Source organism: Aulonocara sp. 'chitande type north' Nkhata Bay, linkage group LG11 (assembly GCF_057382095.1).
Source record: "Aulonocara sp. 'chitande type north' Nkhata Bay isolate Kocher_YH1m ecotype deep benthic linkage group LG11, A_spYH_male_GT1.1, whole genome shotgun sequence".
In the NCBI taxonomy this organism is placed as follows: domain Eukaryota; kingdom Metazoa; phylum Chordata; class Actinopteri; order Cichliformes; family Cichlidae; genus Aulonocara; species Aulonocara sp. 'chitande type north' Nkhata Bay.
The window spans coordinates 17,429,587-17,441,965 of NC_141354.1; the positions used below are offsets into that span (position 1 = coordinate 17,429,587).

The 12,379-nt window shown below is 41.4% G+C and overlaps 1 long non-coding RNA gene across 1 annotated transcript; it reads left to right on the forward strand.

The window, feature by feature from the left end:
- The first annotated feature begins 788 nt into the window (after positions 1-788).
- Positions 789-8,200, forward strand: LOC147318745 (uncharacterized). Its single transcript, XR_015131395.1, has 3 exons — positions 789-927; positions 7,648-7,835; positions 7,939-8,200. It is a non-coding gene; the product is annotated as an uncharacterized LOC147318745 (long non-coding RNA).
- Positions 8,201-12,379: the final 4,179 nt, after the last annotated feature.

The window sequence follows — 12,379 nt, forward strand, 5'->3', positions numbered from 1 at the left end:
TAAAAGCTGTCCTTGAGTCTATTTGTTCGGGACCTCAGCAGCCTGAACCTCCTGCCAGACGGCAGCAGCTTAAACACCCCGTGTCCTGGGTGTGTGCAGTCCCGTAGGATGCTGCGTGCCCTCTTGAGACAGCGAGTGCTGTACAGGTCCTTCAGGGAGGGAAGAGGATGTCCAATGATTTTTTGGGCCATGTTGATGACCCTCTGGAGTGCCTTTCTGTGTGCTGTGGTGCAGCTGGAGAACCACACACCGATGCAATGGAGCAGCGGTAGAAGACGGTCGGCAGCTCCTTCTTCAGGTCCATTTTTCTGAGGATTCTCAGAAAGTGGAGATGCTGTTGGGCCTTCTTTAAGACCGCAGAAGTGTTAGAGCTCCATTGGAGGTCTGTGTCTATGTGCAGACCCAGAAACTTGAAACTGGAGACCCTTTCCATGCACTCCCCGTTGATGCTGACAGGCTGCAGCTCGGACTTCCTCCTTCTGAAGTCAACTACCAGTTCTTTTGTCTTGGTGGTATTGAGGTCCAGGTTGTTATCTACACACCAATCTGACAGCCTTTGAACTTCAGCTCTGTATGCCGTCTCATCTCCCCCTGAGATGAGCCCCACCACGGTGGTATCATCTGCAAACTTGATGACTGTGTTGTCTGGGTGGGAAATAACACAGTCATGTGTGTACAGAGTGTACAGTAGGGGACTCAGTACACAGCCTTGTGGAGAGCCGGTGTTGAGGCTGAGGGCTGAGGAAAGGTGAGGCCCACTCTAACTCTCTGTACACGGTCTGAGAGGAAGTCTCTGATCCAGCGGCAGGTGGTAGAAGGAAGTCCAATTTCCAACAGTTTAACTATTAGTCTGTCCGGGAGTATCGTATTGAAAGCAGAGCTAAAGTCAACAAAGAGCAGCCTGGCGTAACTGCCCTGCACTTCCAGGTGAGTGGTTGTTTATTTATTCCTGATATTATTGTCAGCAGATTAGAAGTGTGACCCCCCCAATCTCCAGACAGCTGTTGGCTAAACAACAACAGCTGTTAAGCAAAAATTGTGGCAGCTAATGATAGCTTTGTGTGTCCTTAAAAAAAAAAAGAAATCACACTTTTCTCCCAATACACCATCATATGAGAGCAAATTCACTGTCCAAGTCCAACAATGTTAGATTCATTTTAAAGAACGTTTTACTTACACCGGCCAACAGCAGCTAACAGAGGCTAACAGCAGCTAACAGCAGCTAACAGAGGCTAACAAAACCTAACAGAGGCTAACAAAACCTAACAGAGGCTAACAAAAGCTACTGATAGAAAAGTCTAGGACATTCTCAACAACTAACCTCAGTGTCACTATCACTTATCATCTCATACTGGGCTTCTTTCACAAAGTTTTACAGCCTCATCCAGAGTTAACCCTTTAAAGCCGGTCAGAGCAGGCACGCTCCATTTCGTGTAACTATTTTTAAATCCCTGTAGAACCGGAACTGCGTAAGCTAGCACAGTATTTTTTTTTGCATATGAAACCGGAGCAATTGTACTTACATCTTATGCCATCAGCTTGTCCTAGGTCACGGTTTCCTTCCACATATAGCTTTGCAAATATTGCATAAAAAGCGCTTGCAGGAACAAAAACATAATATTCCAGAAACACACTTAGCCTATCCGATCAGCTGTTCGTAACACTTCCCACATTGAAACAGACGACAGCGCTAATGATCGCATGTCCGCCATTACCTGCCCGAAACCAAAAGTGACGTCATTTTCGCAGAAAATGTAGTTTTTTTTTACTTGTAGGCCTTAAAAGCCTATACTGGTGTTTTTATAAGTCATGTCATGTTTGACTTAATGCTTTTCTAAATAGTTGCTGGGATGCTTAGAACTCTAATTGCACTGCTGGAAATAGTTTATTTTGATGCACATGCTGTTGTCTTTGCAAATTTGCATCATAGGATTGTTTTTTTGTTTTTTCTGCAGTATATAAAAATTGGTGTATCTCAAAAATAAAACTATGAAGACACTCAAAATAAATTTTCTGTTGTTGTAAACTATTTTTTGCAACTTTTTTGTATTTAAAGTTTTGAGGGATAAACCTCTTAAATTTCTCCAAGTAGAAAGTGATTTTCAATTTTTTTGTAGTTTATTGCACTTTTTTGCAATTTATGTAGTCACTATGGACTTAATGCATACATATTAAAATTTGGGCTATAACAGTTGTATTGATGTATAGCAACTTGAAATGCTCCCAAAAATGGCACTACAGCATGTAAAAATATAAAGTAAGCTCTGACGGCCTTGGTTCTATGGTAGGTCTTAAAGGGTTAACAGACAGCAGTTCTCACCTGGCATATTGACAGCTGAGGTAAAGAGCGCACAGACAGCCTACGCTGACTACAGATGAATAGCGGCCAGCGTTTTGAGGGGGCTGCCAAATATTTAACAAATCAATTAAAAAATTCGGAGTGTTTATATTAGTCAAATATCTTAAAACATACAATCTTTTGTTTTGGTTTTTGTTTTGTTTTTTTGCGGGGTGGGGATAGGGGGTTCTTTTTTACAGTAGTAGAAACAAGCTGGCTGGCCACAGCCATTATGGGTTAAAGTGTAAATTTTATGCTTTTGAGCTCTAATTCTGTTCGTGCTACAGTGGCCACCATAGCTATGATTTCAAACTTACGAAAAATATTCAGTTGACTAGAATCCGCAGTCTACTGACATCTACTGGTGAGATTTTACATACTGCAACTTTAAAGTAATTTCAGGATAATGCGAGACTGTGCAAATTTTCATGGTTTTCAGGCATTCCATGCATAAAAGTAAACACCAAGAGTTGCCACATACACTCCAAAATCTGTACTATATAATGTGTATATATATTTTTTAAATTGCTACATTATCACTTCAGTAATTCCTTATTTAAAACACTTTCTGGTAAAAGCAGGCGAATCCATCTGCGTGAACACTTTTCCCTACAGAAGTAGTTCTAAACTGAGTGTGCAACTGAATCTCTACGGTTGCTCTTTGGGGAATGTCTCACTGGAATAGTCAGAGTGAGCAGGACCCCATATATCCACCATAACTAACAGGATTAAACCTGACTGGGTAGGGAGACTGATAAAGAGGGGGGGGTTAGTGGAAGAAATCAGGTTCTCGTCTTTCACAGCAATGGGAGAAAGAAAGGAGGAGGGGAAAGAAGAAGCAAGTTATAAGCATCAAAAAGAAGAGGGTAAGGAGGAGGATCAGAAGAGACTGATCAGTGTGGCTGGAATGGTGGGGAAAGCAGAGTATGTCTGTGTATATCTATACATAAAAAATCATTTTATGTTTACCTACGCAAGTGTTTCCACCATGGATGAGTAGTCCTCCTTCCATCAGCTCTGTAAGGCATATATTCACCAAACCTGTCCCGTGGGCAATTTAAGAGCAATTTCGAAATGCGTTCACACTTTAATGCCTTCAACACCACTGAACACACACACACACACACACACACACACACACACACACACACACACACACACACACACACACACACACACACACACACACACACACACACACACACACACGTGCATATACACAAAGCCATGTAGTGCAGGGAGCATAAAATCAAAAAGCACAGGTCAGCAAGATTTGGCATTATTAATCGAGCAGCATCTAATATTATATTAATATTTAGCAATATTAATCAACTATGGTGAGGGACAGGGAGGGGGGGGGGAGGGAGAGGACCTGTTTTGCATCATCCCATGCTGAGTAAAATATGTTTTCCATAAGGTTGTCTTTTGCAAAGTGTGAGCCCTGCTCTGCTGGGTTTTTACATTAACACCCTGCAAGAAGTCATTCACCACAAGCACTGCAATTTCCTAAGTAATAAGTCAGCATGTTATATTATTCAATAGTCTTTCAGTTTCCTCTGGAAGCTACACCAGGGTTTAAAATCATGTTCCTGCTAATGTTTTAGCTATTAAAAAAATGTTGCACCGAGACCTGAAAAAGAAAAAATCTGATTTGCTTACTAATGCATCTGAAAGCAATAACTACATTGCAGTCCCATGAGCGAGGCTGGTGTAGCAGATGGAAAAATGTAAATAAATGATCAGTTGACAATCATACTGCGAGCTTTTTCATGAGAGAGAGTTATTAGAACCGCACAAGAAAACACAATCAACAAAATCAAGAGGAGGTGTGAGTTTATTTAAATGGTAAACTAAGAAGGGGAAACCGAGTCACCATCATTAATTTTCCAAAGTCAAAAAGTTTGTGCTACAGATTTTGTGTCTGGTGCTGAACTCTAAAAAAAGAAAAGGAAAGAGAAAAAAGTTTGTCTTTTCATCTCAGTGCAGCTGGTTTTTGAGAATGTCCTTCAAAAGGCCCTTCCTAAATCCACCGGTGTAACATCCACTCTGCTAAAAAAGCCCTACAGGCTAGAGAAGAGGACTTAAACTGTTTTAGATCTTGAGTACAGCTAAATAAATGTAGTTGAAAATGAATGAGCAGAGCTCTGCCAAAAGGTGTGACCTAGTCAACCTTGCTCAAGTCCCAAGTCTACATAAAACGAAAAGAGTATGTGAGTGGAGAGGAGCCACAGTAATTTCTGCTTGCTGCTCAAAGCAGCCTGTAATCACTCTGCTCCCAGCTGCTCTGGGATTTCTATCTGCCCCTGCAGAGAGAAAACCTGTTCGCTTTGTAACAGGTTTGGCTCGTCTTATCTCCACAACAGTGACAAAGTGTGAATCCTGCCCTACAGTTGCACCCTGGGCTGCTAGAATGTGTTCTTTGCATTCAGCTACAATGTGAAGTGAAAGAGGTGGTATGGATGTGTATAAAGTGAAAATGGAAATTCACGTCAGTGCACAATAACACATCTGTTCAAGCTGAAACTTAATTTCAGAGTAAACTTTGCAGTTAGAGTCAGATAGTTCAGTGCATGTGCAGAGGCAGCAGCAAACAGCCGGAGGCCAGGAGAAGAGGAAGTGAATTAGTTTGAGTTTGTGGTTTGTCTGGACCTCTGCACATACACAGAAAAGCTATCACACACATCCATGTGCTGTTTATCGCTATGGATGACAAAATTTATCTAAGTCACTTAAAAAGATGCTTCAAACTCTATGATCTTGCGTGAAACAAGACGATTCGACCTGCCTCATTTCTGCCTGCTGTTTATTTACTTTCCGGCTCTTTGAAACGTCGCGGCAAATGTCGAGGAAAAGCACCGAGTTTTTTAAATGGACTAACAATGAGGTGGAGTTGTTGCTGCGAGTAACACAAAGGTACAAAGTTGCAAAGGTGAGTGAGAATTAAAGAATTTGAAGAAAAGCTATCTGAAGCATGTACAAACTATTAATCTTTGACAGGGATGTCAAAATTGAGAGCAAACAAAACAACTGCTGTATAATGCCCTCTGCTATCTTAGTTTAATTGGTCACTTGACTGCATCACATGACTAAAATGTGTCATTGCTTTGAAAAAGTCTCCGTTTTCGCTGTCCACACTGCGACGCGAAAGCACCGTTTTCAAACGTTTTCAAGAGCGTTTTCAAAACACTGCGTTTTTGTTGAGTGAAAACACCGTCTCAGTTTGGATATGAGGACAAACCGGGGAGAAAACGATGCGTAAAAGTAAAAAAGGCATCGTTTGCAATGAAGTTGTGATTCTGTTGCCTTTGAAATTGTTGGTTTGAAGACGGGGACCTGGTCCTCAACCGCTCAATTAGTTGCTGTCTTCAAAGCGACTTTGGTGCATCAAGACGGCAATAACATTTAATCAGTTTGCTATCAGTTTGTAACTCATTGGTGTCCAGTTTGCAATTACACACAATCTGTTTGTGATGATACAGTGATTAACTGTGATTAGTCTGCAAAATCACAAATATCCTGCTGTCAACATACGCAGATATTCACTAAGAACTTACAGAGTCTGGCCAAAACCTACAAGATCTGAAGCAGAAACTTAAAGATTCCTCCAGAAATAGTGACTTAGTTAAAGCTGATCAGTTGATTCAAGATGCCCAGTATTCATGCTTTAATATAGGCACTATAACCAGGATGCAACCACTCAGCAACCTCTTAAGTGACCTAATGGAAAGAGTCTCATTGCAGAGGAGTTGTGCTGAGTTACTCTGACTGATTCAGAGTGACTGCAACATGTTGCCAGTCTGTCTCCATCTATACATTAGACAGAAATTATTTGCTTCACCATTCTGTCTGAGAAGGATTGCAATCAATCAGTGATTGTGATTATTTGGAGACAGGTTGCCTCCCACCAGGCGACCTGTGCAGTTGCCCTGCATTCAAAGGGTTGGTCGCCCGGAGGTTTGGTTACAGCAACTGCTTCCGATCAGTCGCTGAATGCAAAAAAAAAAAATCAATGCAATTCTTTCATCATATTTTTACTTGAGTGTGACAAAACCATTTATGTCTGATTGCTGTTTTTTTCATGAAATCATGATCAACTCAAGTATTGCTTTACCGAGTGCTGACCTCATACCTTTTAAATTCCTGGAGTGGTTCCTATTCAATCAAAGAGCTCACACATAAATCAAGCTAAATATTCCTGTAGGGGTTTCTTCCTTCCTTCTTTCCCAGCCACAGTGCCCTTGAGCAAGGAATCTAGACTTCAGGCCCAGCAGAGCAGCTGAGAGAACACCGGGTGTATGCAGCTGCAGTTAGTTGTTCCCAGGTATTAACATTTGCCAGGGTGCTGCTGTAATGAAAACAAGTGTGCTCCATTGACTTTCTTGGATGAATAAAGGGTGATAACCCATAAACACTGATGACTGATACAGACACTCAGAGAGATTATATAGCTCATGTAGCCTGCACAGAATGCTGTAAGGAATCAGAGAGAGGGACTGGAAAGTGGAGATACTATTATAATGGGAATAAATCACGCCACACTCTGGGGCTTGAAAATGAAACCTGACATGGGCCATAAATCTTCAGGGATGTAAATAAAGCAGGACCAGAAATTAGATATTAGAACTTCAATATCCGATGACACCAACTCTAAAATGCTTATAGTTTTATCTAAGGAGCAAAATATTATACAAATAACTAACATGTTCCAAGAAAGAGGAAGATGGAGAAAGGGTAAAAAAAAATATATGAGGAAAAAGAAAAAGATTTGGAGAGCGCAAAGATTAATGCAAGCAGTAGACAGCATGAGAAGCGAGAGAGAGAGAGAAAGAGACAGGGATTATGAGTACTTTTCTTTTGCAGCCTCATCACAAACAAATAAGCCGATCGTCAAGACCCAGCCAAGCAATTAATATTCAAGGAATTAGTTTTCTTTTTAAAAAGGAGGGGAGAGGAGATTTAGATTCTTTTCCTCCCTTTGCTGCACAAGGATCCTTTTTGCGAGCTTAGGCTTTAAACAGCTTGAAATCACTTTGACAGCCTGCTCTATCTCATGGAATACACACACACACGCAAACACACACTACAGGGAATTTTAATTTTCAACCTGTGAAATTGTAATTGCCTCCCGTGCAAGAGGCAAAGGATTGTGGGAAGGCAAACTCCCATGTATCAGCTCTGACAGTACGACTTCTTTATTTGATCGTCATTATCTATTTATTGGTAAGTTTTGAAGTAGTTTTTATCTCTTATTTTCCTGCTCCCCTTTCGCCTCTGTTTTTTCTTCCACTCTCGCACTTTCCTGCGCTCAGATCTGTTTCACAGCGCTGAGGCGAGCCTGGCAGAGCTGACATTAAATTAACTGGAGCTGTCAACGACAGGAGGAGGGTGGCTAGGAAAAAGAAGAGAAAATGAAAAGAGCAGGGAGGAGAGGACGAAACATGAGGAGGAAATGAACAAAAGAGAAAGAAGAGTGATAAAGAGAGAAAAAGAGCAAAAGGTGAACCCCCACCCCCACACCCACATGACAGGAAAATGTGACGAAAATGTCTTCAGGGAACTTGAATGCCATTATTGTTTTTCCTTTTCTGTTCATTTTGTAGTTCTGACTCCTCTTGCTGCGAGGCTGCCCTGCGAATGACTTCTCAACTCCGTATGTGTGATTGTTGTTTTGCAGACCGCCTGCCTTGCAAACTGTCAGCAAAAGCTATGTTCAGCTCAGAAAGAAAAAAATAACTTCAAAATATGGCATGAAAGCCTTGCACATGCATGTAATTAGCTGTGATATTAAGTCATTTTCAACCTGTCAGTGCTCTTCTCCCTCAACCCAGACGCTCGCACTATGAGGTGAAGAGGTGCCTATTAAATAACAACTCCCTTTTATCAGTGAAAGTCCTTTAGATGTATGAATATGTTTGGATATGATTTGAGTTTGTCTTCTGCTATATGTGCACCGAATGGGGAATGGAGGACAGGTGAGTTTACCTACTTTTTTCATCAGTGAATGTCCATAACATCAGTTCAGTTCTATTGTATCAGTACAGTGCCAATTCACAATAACAGTTGCATCAATGTGCCTTATATTTATATTCTAAGGCAAAGACCCTACAACAATCCCAAAAAGCACAATAATAATGGACTGCATTTATATAGCGCTTTTCGAGACCCTCAAAGGGCTTCACAATTCCACTATTCATTCACTCTCACATTCACACACTGGCAAGCTAAAGTTGTAGCCACAGCTGCCCTGGGGCAGACTGACAGAAGCGAGGCTGCCATATTGCACCATTGGCCCCTCTGGCCATCACCAGTAGGCGGTAGGTGAAGTGTCTTGCCCAAAGACACAACGATCGAGACTGTCTAACCCGGGGCTCGAACCGGCAACCTTCCAATTACAAGACAAACTGCCAACTCTTGAGCCACGATCGCCCTGAACTACGAACGCCCTGAACTACGAACGCCCTACACAACCTAGTAGCAACCATTTGGCAACAGTGGGAAGCAGAGATGAGTGAGAGATATGACAGAGGGAGAAAAGCAAAAAAAAACCTAATGAGGTGAAAAGGGGGATGATATATAATTTTAAAAAGTAAGGCAGAAGAGAGAGGCTGCCCTATTGTAGTTATTTTTAATATACCAGAGTAGTTTTCAGTATCCTTATTCACCTTTTGCTGGATGATGGTTATTGCTCTCAGTTCATCTGTGTGGGGAAACATTTTTTAGCTCCTGTCCCTTCTTTATTTAGGCAGTTTTTCTACTTCTCATTGGCTGCCTCATGCAAACAAAAGTTTTCACCAGCGGGTGGGTGGAGCTTCTGAGCCTGAACTAATCTCCGCTCAGATTGTTTCACGGCTTGGCAGGGCAAACTGTGGGGATGTAGGGAAGGAGGACCCAGGCGTGGAGCTCTGTGTGCTTAGCAGTGCGTTTATTTACAGTGATGGAAAAACATGACAATAAATCCCCGTGCTCTACCGACTCCTGTGACGTGTCCTCTTCCCAGTGCTAATACTCCTGTCTCCGCTTCTCCGTGATGAGCACCCCGTGCTCGCTGTCCTCTCGTCTCCCCGCTACTCCTGGGGACATAAGAGAGAAGCAGCAGTCAGACACACAATAATGCAGCAGACTTAAACTAGGAACTGGTCGAGAGACTAACGTGAAGCCACGCAATGATCCAGCGTCGGAGAGAGCTCCACCACACTCTCAAGTACCTCCTCCGACGAGGCCTGATCAGCTGCAGGTGTGTCACGGTCTTCAGGTGTGGCCAATCACCTCCCAGGGCCACACCCACCAGGCCTGAAGATGCCTGTAAACGAGTGCTTACAGCACACCTGCATCCACACACATATATCTACAAGCAGGGAGAACGAGGGACAGCAATACCAAAAATACATATATTATAATACAAGTTCATTACTGGTCAGGGTCCCTGGGTCACTCAGACCCAGATACCCTGACAGATTGACTTGATACAGAGCCGAGAGTGATAAAAGACTTTGCGTTTAGAGCGGCCTGAAGGGATGTTTCACACAGAAATGCGGAGAAAGTTTCTGGTCTGTCAGTGAGGGTGAAAGCATGCAGCCTGTTCTACAGTGACCACTTGAGTCATAGCCTGGAGGATGTGTGGAGAAACCCACCATGGCTGGATCTCTGGACCTTTATATCGATCTACAGTGTATAAGTTTTTTTTCTGGTATTGGTTTATTCAAGTAAATTTTCTTTTTCCAATCGGTTTGAGAAGAGTTTAATTTCTTCATGTAAATGTAATTCAATTTCATGTAAATTTAATTGGTCAGACTGGGCTGAGTTCTTGACCTCACCAATATTTGTTCTGACACTTTGTCCACTATGCAAGTTGAAACAGCAGTAAATAGACTAATATGTACACTTATTCAGGTAAAGCCATCTTCATGATCGCTTAGCACAGACCTGCCCAAAGTGTGGGGCCCGCCGCCTGGGGGGGCGCGGTATGAAAAGGGGGGGAAAAAAACCAAAACGCTTGGACACTGCTAGCACGGGGCGCCCACAGAAACGCAAGAGATGAAGCATCGCTGAATATGTTTCCAAACCAACTTCATTTTAAGCCAAAGACTAGAAAATATGGTGAAGCATATCTTCCTTTTGACTTCACCTGCACAAGTGCCAAGGTAGGTCTCTGCAACAGAATTAGTTTTCCCTGCGTCGGGAGCAGCGCTGGGCTCTTCAAATCACTGACAAACAGTATCCCACATTCTTGATTTTTAGTTCACAAACACTTGTTGTAATGACTAACTACTCCTGACACTTTGGAGATGTTAGCTCTTTATACAGTAAAGTTACAGTGGGATACAAATAATATCAGTCTGATCCTGCCACGATTTGTTCCCCCAGTTCAAATCATGGACAAACAGTATCCTACAGCTGTTTATGTTTTTAAACCCATTTTGCACAGAGAGGCATTTTTGAAAAATGTATTGATAGCAATGTTGAATACTATTACACAGAAAAAAAACAACTACATGTAAAATAATTACACCGTGACGCCTCTGCCTTTCTAAATGGAGGGACAGGAACTGCATATGTATATGTAAGCATGTAAAACCTGAAGATAGAGACAAAATACTGTTAATCTGACTATCTGCCATTCTGCAATTCATCTCATGTAAACAATAACATGGCGCACAGCGTGACGTGAATATAAAGGCGCATACCTTTGATGTTGCGTGACGAACTGTATTCCTCGTCCACACGTAAACGCAAAAACTGAGTTTTAAAACAATCTCCGTTTTCGGTGATTCGAAACGCTGTTTACGTGTGAACGAAAGGTCCAAACTCATAGAAACAGCTGCGTTTTCAAAAATACCCGTGTAGGTGTGGACGTAGCGTAAAAGAGTTAGTAGTTTATTTTATTACCACCTGTAATTTATTGCAGATTACTTGTATTTGCTTAATTGTTTACATTCTGCAAAAAAAGAGCAATAAGGATGATAAATAAAGCTACTTCAAGAGAACCATCAAATCCACTTTTTATCAAATTAAATATTCTCAAATTTAAAGATTTGGTTGACCTCAGAACTGCGCAAACAATGTACAAAGCAGCGAATAAATCTTTGCCCCACTACATTCAGAACTTGTTCCAAATAAGACCAAATACTCATGACCTGAGAGGGATCCTTATGTTCAGCAAGCCAGTAGTAAGGACAAATGTACAATGTCAGAGGAGTTAGTGTGTGGAACACCTCTACAGATGAAATCAAGACAAGTACATCAATACAAAAGTTCACACGATTGTTCAAAAATAATAAATTGTATGAATATATGAAATCTTCCTCTCAGTGACTGAGTTGTCTCATTGTGTCCTCATTTTTTATAGATCAAGGTCTGAGTAACCCAACCTTAAGTGTTCATTAAGGTGTTTGTCACATAGATAGAAAATAAGCTCAGAGGTTAAGCAGCTGTTATAGACAGAGTGATTCGTTTATGTAAAAATGTAGTTTGTTGTTGTTCTGGTTTACGTGCTGAAAATGGTTTTATTTGTGTATGTTCAATGTGTTAGACTTGTACATAGTTAACCATATATGATCAAATAATGTTGAATCCTGGATATGGATTTGTAAGCAATGAAATTTGAAATAAGGGGGTAGGAGCAAGAAAAGTGTAAACTTCATCCTACTCCTTTTCGAGCACACGCGTTCTGTAGACATAGATATATACATGAAAACTTGATGATTTTTAATTTTTTTTTTTCTGTTGTTATTTCAATTATATTTGCATGTTCGAAATAAAATTATATCTATCTATCTACTAAATGTGGGTGTGCATGGATGGAGGATGTGTGAGTGCAAGGGGGGGCGTGACATTTTTCTTGTAAAACAAAGGGGGGCCCAGCAAAAAAAGTTTGGGAACCACTGGCTTAGCAGATATGATATATCTACATATCTCTACTCTTAAAAAACACCCTTAATTCAGCATTCTTCTTTCACACATGTGAGAATATTGCCAATAAACATTAACAATGTAGTTATGTAAATGAGCATTGTTTCATGCGCGGACAACGCCGCAGGAACA